Source organism: Balaenoptera acutorostrata, chromosome 11, assembly GCF_949987535.1.
Source record: "Balaenoptera acutorostrata chromosome 11, mBalAcu1.1, whole genome shotgun sequence".
Classification (NCBI taxonomy): domain Eukaryota; kingdom Metazoa; phylum Chordata; class Mammalia; order Artiodactyla; family Balaenopteridae; genus Balaenoptera; species Balaenoptera acutorostrata.
In genome coordinates this window covers 87,140,386-87,154,577 of record NC_080074.1, presented here as the reverse complement: position 1 = coordinate 87,154,577, position 14,192 = coordinate 87,140,386, and the positions used below count along the sequence as shown (strand labels likewise).

The 14,192-nt window shown below is 36.3% G+C and overlaps 1 long non-coding RNA gene across 2 annotated transcripts in view; it reads left to right on the top strand.

The window, feature by feature from the left end:
- Nucleotides 1-8,656: 8,656 nt before the first annotated feature.
- Nucleotides 8,657-14,192, top strand: part of LOC103013040 (uncharacterized) — a 47,563-nt gene continuing 42,027 nt past the window's right edge. For both annotated transcript variants that reach the window (XR_009009784.1, XR_452216.1), the window contains exon 1: nt 8,657-8,701. This is a non-coding gene — a long non-coding RNA (uncharacterized LOC103013040). The remainder of the gene's footprint in view (nt 8,702-14,192) is intronic.

The following is a 14,192-nucleotide window of genomic DNA, read 5'->3' as shown; positions in this document are numbered from 1 at the left end:
AAAAAAGGGACCAGAGACGCCAGAGCTGAACAATCTCAAAGATCAGTTTTGATGGTCCTGGGGGATCAGTAAGGGGGCTTCCTCTGCCTTCTGAATCCTATAGAAGACCTTTGTTTGTCATAAGCCTCACTGAATACTTGTAAACTGAGTGAAACTTATCTTAGATATGTGTACACCTTTGGTCCCTCTATTATAAACATTAAACATGTTTGTCAAGATGAGGATACAGAAATTACAAGTTCCACAGAACTGCTTACTAGTGATACCATGTGCAAGAAAAATGACAAATTCTTGGATTGAGAAGGCAGAGAGAGGAATCAATCTGGGGCTTAACAAATACTGTCAGTTATAAAATGAATCTTATGAGGACATTGAAGTATTTGGAGTTCTTTTCATTAAAGACTGTATCTATATAAAATAGAATACCATAACCACATATGTTAAAGTCCTTAAACCATTCATTTTTTCTCTTTATCAAAGTTGGGCTCCTCTTCTGAATTTATAACTGCAAGAAAAAATAAAAATCATTTCCAAACCGTTCACATGAGGGGAGCCGAATGGTGAACGAAATATTGAAAGAGCCTTATAAAAATTAAAACACAGGTGGAACAAAAAATTTCTCCCCAAGCTCAAGAAACATCAAAATGCCTAAGTGAAACTTAGATAACAGCATTAGATAACAATTTCTGTATCTGGCTATAAAGAAATAATCAGGAATTTTTAAAAATACCACCTCTAAATTTGAGAATGTTCTTGTGATAAGTAGCAAACTAATAAATTTGGGTGAGACTTGCCTTATTTAATATATTGGTTAATAATAAGTTGTAATTGGGTTGTTTTAAACTGCATTTAACAATGAACATTAAGTACACATTAAATAATACTAAGTCCTTTTGTAAAAGCCCCAAATCAATCATTAAAGTTGTTTGTGCATCTACCATGCACAAGACAAAGTACTGAGCACTTTACCTGTATTTTACAGTGATTAACCAAAACACTACATTTAACACTCTTTAATATGTCTTCAAATGTTACCAAAAAGTTAATGTAGAACTAGATAAACATTAGATTTTTATTACAAAAATAAAGGATTAAAGACATGCATATAAACAAAGAATACAAGTTTTAGGAAGCCTTGGTATTGTTGGTTCTAATAATTATGCATTAATTTTTGCATAATAATATCAGTATGTACCTTTATAGTATCATGTATACAAGGCAGTAATAAAGCAGTTAAAATTGATAAAACAAGTTGTACAATTTTTATCCTAACCTGGAATCTCGTCTTGAATATTGCCCAATAATAGAATCTAGAGATCAATAATATGTCAAGTGTGCTAAACCAACAAAATACGGAAATATTTCTTCCTGACCAAGCTATTGATCTGTTCTGAAGTGTGATTGACTGGAACCTCTTAAAGTTTCGAGATAATGTAATTACAATATTCTCCATATTCATAAAAATGACCCTTTTTTAAAAACTACACTTACTGTGCCATTTGCTTCAGTGACAGCAGCAATGAATTCTACAATTTTAGTTTTATGTTGCATTAAATATATTTCCTATTAACTGTTTGGATCATGATACCTGATTTCATGGGTGTTTCCTCATGAGGAAAGGTAAAGAAATCCACCAAGAGATATGAATTTTCATTATCATTTTCAGTCCATACAGAGAATAGTTTTTGAGTTTCATCTTTTACTCATGGTTACAATACAGTCCGTATTGGTGTTAGTCATTCCTTGCTTCTCAATGATTTCATTTTTCTGCTTTTGTGAATCACACAGAACCTTCAGCATACATGTTTCTCCAAGAATATGTTAGTTTAATTGTCATATCCTAAATATGAATATTAGTAGAGGCGAGATGGGAACAGATAGCCCAAGTTGGGGCATATAAAAATAATTGATATTATTCCCCACCAAAGCCTGAGCCGACCTTAGGTTCACACTGTGTTGCAAACTACCTAAAGAAGAGATGAATTGTCTCCACAGACTTTCTGGTTCATAAATTTCCTGTAGAAAGGAAGTACTTGTTTTTGTTTAAAGGAAACATCCTGGGTTAGATTAAGCAAAAGTCCCTTTTTCTGTCAACAGAAGACAAAGCAGAGAGGTAAAAAGGTCAATAAATATCGGAAAGCAAAAGACTAGCCAGTATTTATGGCGTACCTGTATGTGCAAGTATTAAGGACACCAGGAAACAAAATATCTGAATGTCTGAATTAATTTTCTCATTTTGTTAAAATATTTTGTATTTTGTGTAGGCATCATATACGAACAGGTTAATAAACATAAGATAGATATAAAGGCCTACCTTTTAAAATAAAGTTCAACTTCTATTAAAGGCATCTTTCTAATTCAAATTCAAGCATGACAGAGCTGGAGCAATCTTCTCCACCCACATATGTCCAATTGGTCTGATACAGTTTTCTTCCTGAATTTCTCCAAGGGTTAAGGCAAGGGTCCACCAAATCTATTATGGGGCATCTCTGTGTTTTATATACCCTAACAATGCACAAGTTTCCTCATACAAGCATGCAGTGCCCAAGCAAAACCTCTCCTCATCTGCCTGAGTTTTCTTCTCTGAGGATATGGAAATTTTCATGGAATTACTCCCAAAAATATAAATGCGAGCGATAGTTACCTCTTGAACTGGGACTATTTTATTATTTCTTAGAAAGGGGGAGGGAAATTAAGATTATTTTATTTTCCTGAGTCTTTTCCACTAATAATAGTAACAGAATAAATTTAATTATATAATACTTAAAGTAAAAGGGTCCATCACTTATGGTCATTTTCAATTTGACCTTAAAACAAAGCATGTACATGCTTCATATAATTAGGGTGAGGATTAAATTAAACAACCCATGCTAAAAACATAGAAGCAGGTGTTACTAGGCCTTCTATAGTAAATATTCAAATAAATTATCTATTATATTATTATGGTTATTATTTTATAAAAGGAATAATCATTGCCTTTAATAGTACAATTTGTCTTGAACCATCCATGATTTGCATAATACTACACATATAAAGGTTGTGTGCATGCCTCTGATTTATGTGTGTATGCAAAATGTATTCATCCATTCATGTAACAGTCATATACTGAGTAACTTCTAAATTCCAGACACTACAACAGGCAGTGGAACACAAAGATGAAGAATACAATACCCCACTCAGGAAGCTTAGTTTTGCAGGTAAGTATAATACTGCTGCATCTAAGTATAATATAACATGTTATGTGCCACAAGAGAACTACGCACAGTGTATATTTCTAGCCAAAACACTGCTACTTTTTCTAGTCTAGGAGGTGCAAGGAGGATTACAGAAGACTACAAATTAAGTTTTAGAAACATCCTCACAATGAGGCATGCTTTTTCTAAAGTATGCATGTCCACTGTCATTTTGGCACTACGTGGGCAGAGTCTTTTGGTGCACAGTCTTAAAGAATGCTTCCATCTCCATGTGGTAGTTTCTAAATGTTTGATTCAAAAGGTTAAATGATATTACATCCTAAAAAAATTCCTATCTCCAAATATAAACTAGTATTCATCTTTAAGAATTTTGCTGTCTTCATAAAGATTCCTTATACAGTATACCCTGTACCAGATTGGATCTAAAATGCATCCTTGATTGATTCTGTGTCAGCAGGAGACTGTTCCATCACCCATCAGAGTGCCTAACATGTAGTAAACACTCAATAATGAGCATTTGTTGATGGGACAAATGAATGCACGAACTCTCAGTCCCTTACCATCTTGGAAGAGCTTCGGACAAAAGTGAAATACTCAGCGTTGTTAATGAATGTAGCATGCTCTCACTATTTTTTACATTTCTTTTCGGTCTGACACGAGCATTCAGGCGTGAGCATTGTACTACTGAAACAAAGAATGGACTTCAAAAGAATCTGAGCAGGGCTTGCAAACAACTAAGATTAGTAAAATGTCATGCTAGTAGGATACGGCTATGTATTCAGCAAAGTGTAATAATTAAGGGAGTGGACTCTGGACCCCCAGGACTGGGGTTCAGATCAAGGTTCTATCGCTCATGAGCCATGTGACTAAGTAAGTCACTTTGCCTCTCAGTGCCTCAGGCAGCTCAATTATAAAATAAGAGTAAAACGGGTGCCTCCTCTTAGTGCTGTTTCAAGGATTAGAGGGATTAAATATTTGAAATAACTTTAAACAGCACCGGTCGCTAGCAGCCACTCTATCGGCGCTTGTTTAGTAAATCTGCAGTCATTCAGAAAGCAAAGTTCTTAGAGATGGGAAGAGTGATCATCTCTACGTCAGTCTGCTGAGTACGGGAACACCTTCCCATGGCTATTTGCGTATTTAATAGGCAGCTCACCGTGACTCAGAGATCGATGTTTGTCTTTCATTCTAAAGCTGTCTTAGTCAAAAGTGGCAGCTCCACAGGTGTGTTTCAAAGTTTATGAAACTCCCTGGAATCCCTCACATGTCTCAGTCTTGTCCTTAGGACTCTCTACTCAAGCAATTCAAATAAGTCGTTCCGGTGGCCAGGAGTTGCCCAGATTCCCCTCTGTTTTATGTGTTTTGGTTTATTCCGTAGCTCTTCTGCGTCTCCTGTCACTCTGGCTGGTTTGGGTTTTGTTGTCTGTATTCAAAGGAGGCCTGTGGTGGTGTCTATCCCCAGCGTCTGTGTTTCGAGTTGCACGGTTTGCCCCCTCTGTCTCTCATCATTGCTTTTGGCTCAGTCCCTTGACAGGAAATGAGAGATTTATTTTATCTGGCTTGAACTACATTGTTCCTTCCTGACTACTGGTGTTACTTCACTCTAAATAACATGACTTTGTGCTCACAGTCTGCCCAAGGTCAAAGCCTGAGGGTAATAGACACATTTAAGAGCAGGGGAGGAGGGTATAATCAGAAGGAAGGAGTGTGCAAGGAGAGAATTTTTTAAAAAAGCAGTGATGCAAAAGTTAAACTTGCAGCAGGTCTAAATTTTCTGGCAATCTTGAAACAGAATCTGTTCTGAAGAGCTGAAAGGGGAACTCCCCTGGCCCCCCCCCACCCCTTTCAGATGTTATCAATTTAAAATGATACTATGAAATCTAGGCTTGAAATTCAAATTTCGTTTTAAAAGAAAGCATGAGTTGTCCCTGAGAAGAGTGTACAAAAGCTTATTAATATCTGTGATATCATCATTGTAGTGTGTTTTTAATAATATAAATTGGAATAATTATTGGAGTTCAAATATTCCTCCTTGGTTTGACACAAAAAATATAGGCAATATGTGATAACACATATAATTAATAAAGTCAAATTTATTATTTTATTTTTTAATTTAATTTTATTATTTTTTTAACATCTTTATTGCAGTATAATTGCTTTACAATGTTGTGTTAGTTTCTCCTGTACAACAAAGTGAATCAGCTATATGTATACATACATCCCTGTATCCCCTCCCTCTTGCGTCTCCCTCCCACCCTACCTATCCCACGCTCACAGAGCACCTACAGGGATCAGGGAGCTGATCTCCCTGTGCTATACGGCTGCTTCCCACTAAAATTTATTATTTTAAAACATTAAACTTAATGATACCTAAATTTGGAACTTGAAACCATAAAAAAGGGTTTAAAAATGTGTCCCAGTATTAAGTATAAGCAAGAATATATCTGAGCCACATCTCCTAGCCTAGCCCTTTTACATTTTTCCTTTCCTTCCTCTCCCCGTCCCCCTTTGGAAGTGTGAATAAAACTTTTTTGGTTTCTTCAAATACCTCTAGAGTTTCAAGGGGTCAGTAGGATGACCACCCAAAGACTGGTGAAAGGAAACATCTCAGTTTCACTGGTCACACCATTTATGCCCAGCTGAACCTCTCTGGGATAGTTTAAAAGATCGGGGGACATGGGGCAAACCTGCTAACCTAGATAAATATTTTCCTGTTCTTTTAACAGATTGTGCTAGTTAATAATACTTTGGCCTCAGGAAAATGGATTTAGTGGAAATGGATTTAAATGAAGCAAAAAGGATTTAGGTTACAAGTAAGGCCAGATTCTGCATGCAGAAAATCATCTCACATGGGTAGTCCGTTCTTGGGAAAGATGATGAAATCCCCTTTGCTCATGATCTTTCAACACTCATATCGTTCTGTGTGCCGTAAGCATGGTTTTGCCGAAGTCAAGAAGACAGCCCTAAAGAGATCTTCAAGACTTTAAATGTTTATGACTTATAATACCTCCTTCAGGAAGCCCTTCTTATCTCTATGGAACTAAGTGCACATCCCAATACTGGGTCAGCCAAGCGCCCAGTGGCTGCAAATCATAAATGATTTGAAAGGTCTTTATGGAAAGGTCTCACTTTGAAACTCTAACTAGAAATTATTCCTCAGTAGGCCTTACACTTACCCAATGTTATATGTCAAATATATTTCAGTAAAAAGACAAAAATTTCCTCAGAATCATACTTCCTTCTCATTTCAATTTCTTATGAGATGGGCTACATGTGGAATAAGCTTCCCCCCAATACTAAAATGCCGTAGACACACCTGCACAAGAATTGCAATAAAGTCTCATTTTTTAACACTACGTTCTTAAAAGTTACAGCAAACAGAGTGTTTTGTATACACTCTTTTTACTGTTTTCTGATTATTAAATTCTAAATATAATCCTGAAGAGTAAACATAAAAATGTGATTCCTTCCTCCAAGGAGCCTATAAATCAGCCAAGAAGACCCTCACCTGAACACCTAAATTATCCCCAAAAGCTTTTCCTTAAGTCTGTTCCTACAGCTCAGGAACTCAAAAGCAAAAAGTAAGAATAAAAAAACCAAACAAAAAAAACCCCAACATTTATTGGAAAGTTGCCATGTAATCAGCACTGTGCTAGCTGCTTTCTATACATCATCACGTTCCACGCACACAAACTCCAGGCAAAACGTGTTATTATCCTTATTTCATAGATGATGGAATGAAATTTAAGAGAGATTAAGAAATATGCCCAAGATCATAGAGTTGTGAGTGGTGAGATTGAGATTCAATTCTAGATTTGTCTAACTGTAAAACCCGTGTCCATTCACTATTCTGAAATAGAAATTAAAACGTTATAGATTACAGACTTTCAGTGTGTCTACAGTCTATGTCCCTGGCCTACAAGGAATAAGGTGTTACAAACAAAAACAGTCCTCGTGCTCTTTAAAAGTTTAAAAATATAGTTACCAACTGACCCAGCAATTCCACTACTAGCTATATGTGCCCAAGAAAAATAAAATATACTCACCCAGAAACTTGTACCCAAATGTACATAGCCACATTTCCACAAAAAGTAGACACAACCCTGATGTCCTTCAACTGATAAATGGATAAATAAAATGTGGTATATCCATACAAAGGAATATTATTTGGCAGTAAAAAATAAGATGAAGTATTGACACACAACATGGGTGAACCTTGACAACATTATGTTAATTGAAAGAAGCCAGTCACAAAAGACCACACATTATATGATTCCATTTAAGTTAAATGTCCAGAATAGGCAACTCTACAGAGACAGAAAGTAAATTAGTGGTTGCCTGTGGCTGTGGAGTTTGGGAAACAAATGAGGAATGGCTGTTAATAAATTTGGAATATCTTTCTGGGGTGATGAAAATGTTCTAAAATTGATTATGATGATGTTTGCATCATCAAAACTCTGTGAATACACTAAAAGTAATTGAATTGTATGCTTTAAACGGGTGAATTAATATGTAAGTATATCTTAATAAAGCTCCCACTAAAAAAGAAAAAAAAAGTTATGTAAAAACTTTGCATCCATATCATCAGGACGAAATGGCCAGTATACTTCCTCCAGAGAATAGAAACTACTAAGCAAATCTAGCTACCCCAACAGGGAAGAAGAGCAGGTTATCTTCTATCATTTTCCATCAATATCAGGAAAGTTTTTGTCTGCTAGATCCAGGTGGACTTCTGAATCAATGAAAGAGTTGAAAAGATATCCCTCTCTGGCCAAGTATGCTTTGAGACCAAAGCTTGTTGAAAAGTTAGAACCACAAACTAGTAGTTTGTTTACCCAATGCTAAACCGCTTGTTTGACATTTTTCATCTAAACTGACCAGTGATTTGAGTATTGTGTAGGCAACCACAAAGAACAACTGAAACAGTGGGAAAATATTATTTTAAAACTACTTACTGTTTTATTAACATTTAGAGAGTTGGATTCCCTGCTTCTACCCCGATTCAGTTCTTCGTGTTTCAATGGCAAATTTGTCAATATAATTTTTTAGTCCTGCGGCCCATCATTAGATGACAGGAAAACATCATGTTATGGCAAAGAATCAGTAGGTAGTAATCAAATGTCCCATGATGTTGACATTTCCCAACCCTCCACAGATTTTTTTTTTTAGAGAGAATCCTAGAAGTAGCCATGCACAGAAGAGCAGGTTTGTAAAGGACCAGCTCTCTGGAGATAATGATACATTTTATCATGATAATCTTCAGATGTTTATACCTTAAAAGTTATTCAGTTGAAGTTGCTTTCAAATTAAACACCATTGCTACAGTGTTTCTGTTGTGATTGTAGGAGGGAAGTGGAGCCAGTGCAATTTGTCCATGTTTTACAAATCACCATCTGGCAGGGATATGGCAACATGTGAAATCTTCACAGGACTCTTGTTTTTCTACTATCTGCTGGATAACTAAGGAGATCACCAGACTGCTGGGATGCCTGCCAGATGGTAAGCAGGTATGTTTATGAGTTTAAGATTCTTATTTTCTTTCAATGCTTTCACATGCTGTGGGCACAGAGGCATAAAAGTAAAAGGGAAAAAGAAAAAGGGAGTGGGTAAGTGACTGTGTATGATCATTACAAATGTCTTTGAAGTTTCTTGAAATGTGAATTTTCCAAAGTCTACATTGATTAATTTTTACCAAGTAGAAAAATCACCAGTCATATGGTCACAGGATTTTTTTTAAATGCTACCTTTTTCATTTTTGTACAAATAAACAGGTGTATAGTTTCTTCAGCCCTGTTGAGTAGGCATGCCTTACCCAGAGGGTCATAAACATTATCGACCAGCATTTGGTAACTGTATTCCCTGTGCATGATACTGGGCTAGTCATTTCAGCAGAATAAGAGTGAGGAACTGTTTAATTTTATTTTGATTATTCAAATCGACTATTGTAGGCAAAGAATAACTACCTAGCAGAGTCATAACAAAAAACCCTCTGACAATCGAAGATTCACAGAGCTGAATCTGGGAAGTATGTGATAATCATTGGAATGGTTTCTGTGAACAGAAAAGGGCATCCTAAACAATTCTGACAGATAATAAGTGAATATCCAAAAAGAAGCAGTGTCTGGTATACAGAGCAGTATATTCTTTGAAGTTAGGTTTGAATGCCTGCTCAGTACATACCAGCAACGTGATCCCAGGCAAGTTTCTGAAATTCTCCAAGCTTCAATAAGCTCATCTATAAAAATGGTGATAACAGTTCTACCTTTTAGGATTGTGGTGAGATTAGAAATATAAACAATGCAAATTGTCAGCAAGTATACAGTTGCTCAATAAATGAAGCTGTTGTTATTATTGCTATTATATCATCTGGAGAGGTGTCTTTCTAGGTTAAATCCCTAACTGTAGAATTTCCTCACATGAATTACATAAACATACATCTAGTCTTATATATTTGTATATTTAGAGACACATAAGATCTATCTGCAGTTGTGTATGTATATGCAAATATACACAAATACAAGCATATATGCCTAGTAGTAGATGTGTTCTGTCCAGTCGCAGGAAACAAAAATAAATATTTTGACTTAAAGCTCTGTAATCATATTGAGTAAATACTAATAAAAGTTTCACAGTTTCCGTAAGTGATACTTTGGGCAAATTACTGAACCTGTCCGTGTCCTTAGCTACAGAATAGAGAGGATAAAACCTGCTTCATAGGGGTATATGAAAATTAAGTGTGATTTTTTTCTATATAACACATTGCACAATGCCAGACAGAGAATAAATGAATGTTTGCCTCCTTCCCCTTCCCCTTTAATTACCAAGTTTCCTCCACCTATAAATTTAGTCTATTTTTGCCCATCCTTACCTGCTTCTCTCAAGTTGAAGGATAAATGCCTCTGCTTCTTTCTGATCCTTCCAATTATGTTATGTATTCCATCACTCCTTCCACCAGAATAATTTTCTCCTTTATTACATGATTCCTCTGTCTATTTTTATCATAAATTCCTTCTCATCCACTAGTTCCTTCTCCTTAGCCTAAGATATACTCATTTCCCCCATCATGAAAATAATTTTCCTAAAGAGAAATTATAAAATGACAGAAAAGATGGAAAGCCTATATAGGAAAATGACCATAGAAAAACTGAAAAGATTGTTAAAGATCTATCTCCAAAAAATGTCAGACAGGTAGATTTTTTTTTCCTGACCCAGGTAGTTTTATATTTGTTCTAATAAAACTAAGTTAAAGAGAATTTTTTTCTTGTTTAAACAGTCCCAAAACATTAAAATGATTAAAAGACTCAATTCTTTTATAGCATTAGCACAATCCTGATACCAAGTCATGACCAAGACAGTATTGTGTGTATAGACACACACACACTATTATAGACCAAAATCACTTTAAAAAAAAAGCAAAACTCTACCAAGTAGACCTCAAGGGTGAATTAAAGAATAATGCACCATAACCATATGGCATTCATTACAAGGATGGAAGGCTGATTCAACGCAAATACATCTACTTAAGTAATTTTTTACATTTAAAAGAGTAGACAAAAAGTGAAAACCCACAAGCAAATTGTTAAAGTCTTTGAAAAAGGTGCCAACCATTCCAGATTTGTTTAGTGTAAGTTAGGAAGAGAAGAAAACTGCTTTCTAATGCAGTTTATTTGTAACAAATAGCAGTCAAACTCATAGTTAGTGGTAAAATAGTTGGATTGTCTTTTGTTGGTCCAGCTTCCCTTATTTTTTGCTTCCTTTTCCTTTTCACCAACAACTGCATTGCCTGTGAGCTTGGCCCTGTCTACTGCCTCTTCCTACTCATCTCCTGTACACTTTTCAATCCACTGCAAATGCTTCTGCTCTTACCTTCTTACAGAAGCTCTTTTCTCAAAGGCGACTGATATCCACCTAATTTCCAAGTCCAGTGGCCTGTTCTCTGGCTTCATCCTCTTTAACTTCTATTTAGCATCTAAGACCATCACACACAAACCCCTCGGCTCTTGGCTTCCCCGTGCGAATTGGGGATGCCTCTTGCGTGACTCTCCTGCCTCTTTGCTTGGCCTTTCTGAGCCTCTCACTCCCTTGTCCTCCTGCACCTGCTCTTCGATATGGGGGATCCCCAAACTCTACATTTGCCCTTTAATTCATGCCCTACCTAAGGCATGTAGATCAAAGTTAGAAAGGAATGACAGACAAGGAAACTATTGATAAATGAAGTAAACAGAAGACTGCATTAAACAACAACAAAAATACACACGACTTTCACTTTTTGGGTTACAGTTTAAGTGAAATAGATTTTTTACATAGACAATCTCTACTTATATTACCTTCAGTATGTTTAATACTACCTTGCTGATTTTAAAAAATAGTTTTTAATATTTAACTTAATGAATGTCTTTTCTGCTATTACTCAGTTGTCTTAAATATGTTATTGGCTTCTATAATGAATTAACCAATTTAAACAAAGAAATGAGTTTCCTAATTTTGCATTACCTTAATTTTTAACGCTTTCACAACCTATTTAATTTAAAGGTAGCCAGTGCTGTTAGAATTATTAGGATGTATCTGAAGGTAATTTAATAGAATTCAGCAATCATCTATTGAATGCCAGTGACATGTGAAACACTTTTTATAGTCATCCTTAATATGTAAACTTCAGCCAGATATTACATAAATGAAATTGACTGACTTCAAAATATAAAGTAACAACTTTAAGAAAGTGCTGAGGTTTAACTCTGAAATAACTTTCTTTCCGTAATTTGTAACCAGTAGTAAAATTTTAAAAAAATATTGGAAAGAGAATTTTTAAACTCCTCATTACACAGCCATCAATCTCTCAATAAAAACTCTTCAGTAAAGTAGATCATCTTTCTCCATGCTCATCTCCAAATTATTGCCAGATCATTTTCTGCTGCTATGATCTCCTTCCCCATCACCGTAAAACTTGGAAACCACTTTACACATTTATTTGTAAATAAAACTCCTCTCCATCCTTTGCTTCTTCTTTTTCTTTCTTTTTTCTTTTTCTGGCCACGCCTTTTGGCATGCGGGATCTTAGTTCCTCGACCAGGGATCAATCCCATGCCCCCTGCAGTGAAAGCACTGGACCACCAGGGAAGTGCCCATTGCTTCTTCTTTTCTTTCCTGATATGTGTATCCCTTAATGTTACACCTTTCAGATAATTTAGGAAGTCAATGCTACTGTGCTCTCTTATTTGATACATGTTTCTTCCTTAAAGAAAATATAAATCAAAAACTCAAACCTAGACAACATAAAATAGGGTATTATTCACTTTACAAAGAGATCTTTAACATTACAAAAAATTGCCTACAGAATCCCTATAAATAGTGATTTTTTTCTAGTGCATGAAAAGCATAAAGCAATTAAATAACATACATTTACACTCAACTTTTCCAAAATTGTATCAGTTTGCAAGTGGGCTGCAACTTGTTCTCATCAGATTGTTGCACCCCATGTAATGTGGAATTGAAAATGAGGCACAGCCAGAGGTAACACAATTCCTTGACTCCAGCTATGGTATTTACTTTTCTAGATCAGGGATGTCAAACATTTTTAAAGCCATTGGAATACTTCTCCAACAGAAATCTTACAAGGGCACAATTTACAAAAGAGATAAAAGTAGTAGGGTTATGTCCTTTCCCCTTCCCTTCACTAACTGGCCCCAGGGTCACATATAAAAAACCTACAGCTCTCCTCAGAGTACAGTTTGAAACAATTGTACTAGACTAGTTTCTGCTTACTGCTAAAGATCTGGCTACCAAAATCGAAAACTTAACCATAGATAGAGTCCCAACATGCCCAGTTGGGAGTGCCTTGGGCACCACCCAGGAACATGCCTTGTTCTTTGTTTAAAATGGTACCCAGGGGGCTTCCCTGGTGGCGCAGTGGTTGAGAATCTGCCTGCTAATGCAGGGGACACGGGTTCGAGCCCTGGTCTGGGAGGATCCCACATGCCGCGGGGCAACTGGGCCCGTGAGCCACAACTACTGAGCCTGCGCGTCTAGAGCCTGTGCTCCGCAACAAAAGAGGCCGTGATAGTGAGAGGCCCGCGCACCGCGATGAAGAGTGGCCCCCGCTTGCCACAACTAGAGAAAGCCCTCGCACAGAGACGAAGACCGAACACAGCCAAAAATAAATTAATTAATTAATTAAAAAAAAATGGTACCCAGAACATGGGTCGCACACAACAAATGGTCAATGATGGTAACAATAACAATTTTTTAAACAGTGAACAGATAAATCTCCTTGACACAGGAATGGTTTCCTTTTCCTGTGCCAGTGGTTCTGCCTGCCCACTCTAACACACACCCCTTCCAGGAATGGCATTTGGCCATCCTGGCAACCAGAATTAGAGCAAAGAAAATATGAAATTTCTCTTCAAAACATTAAGTGGAAAGACGAATGCAAAGTCAAGCAAAAAGTACCCAGATTCAACATGCACATTGTTAAATGTCACTTCATAGTTAGACACTTTATGAACGTCAAGTGAACATGGACATGTATAAGTTGGGAGACTGGGAATAAGTAGGACCTATTGCAAAGGATCGGCAAGTAAAGAAAGTCTAAAAGGACATACAAGTTACCAGTTACAATTGTTACTTGCAGGGAGCGAAGGGAGTAGAAATTGGGCAAATATTCAATGGGAATGGGGAAATATTTTTCGTGGTACACATTATTATACTTTTTGAATTCTGAACCATGTGACTATATCCAAAAAAAGCAATTAAGTAAATTGAAGTTTTTCCAAAATGAGGATAAAAAGATAATTCCAACAGACCATTCTGAATATCTTGTTAGTATAACAATACACTTGTGTTGGTTAGGGGGAAAAATCAGCAACAAGAGAATGTTTCATCTTAAGAATCTAGATTTAGGCCAAGCAGGTCCATCAGTCAGGAATACTGCTTATTCTCCTTGAAATAACTCTTTCAAGAAACAGGGATCTATTGACTGAACCAAGGAATCATGCCTTGATT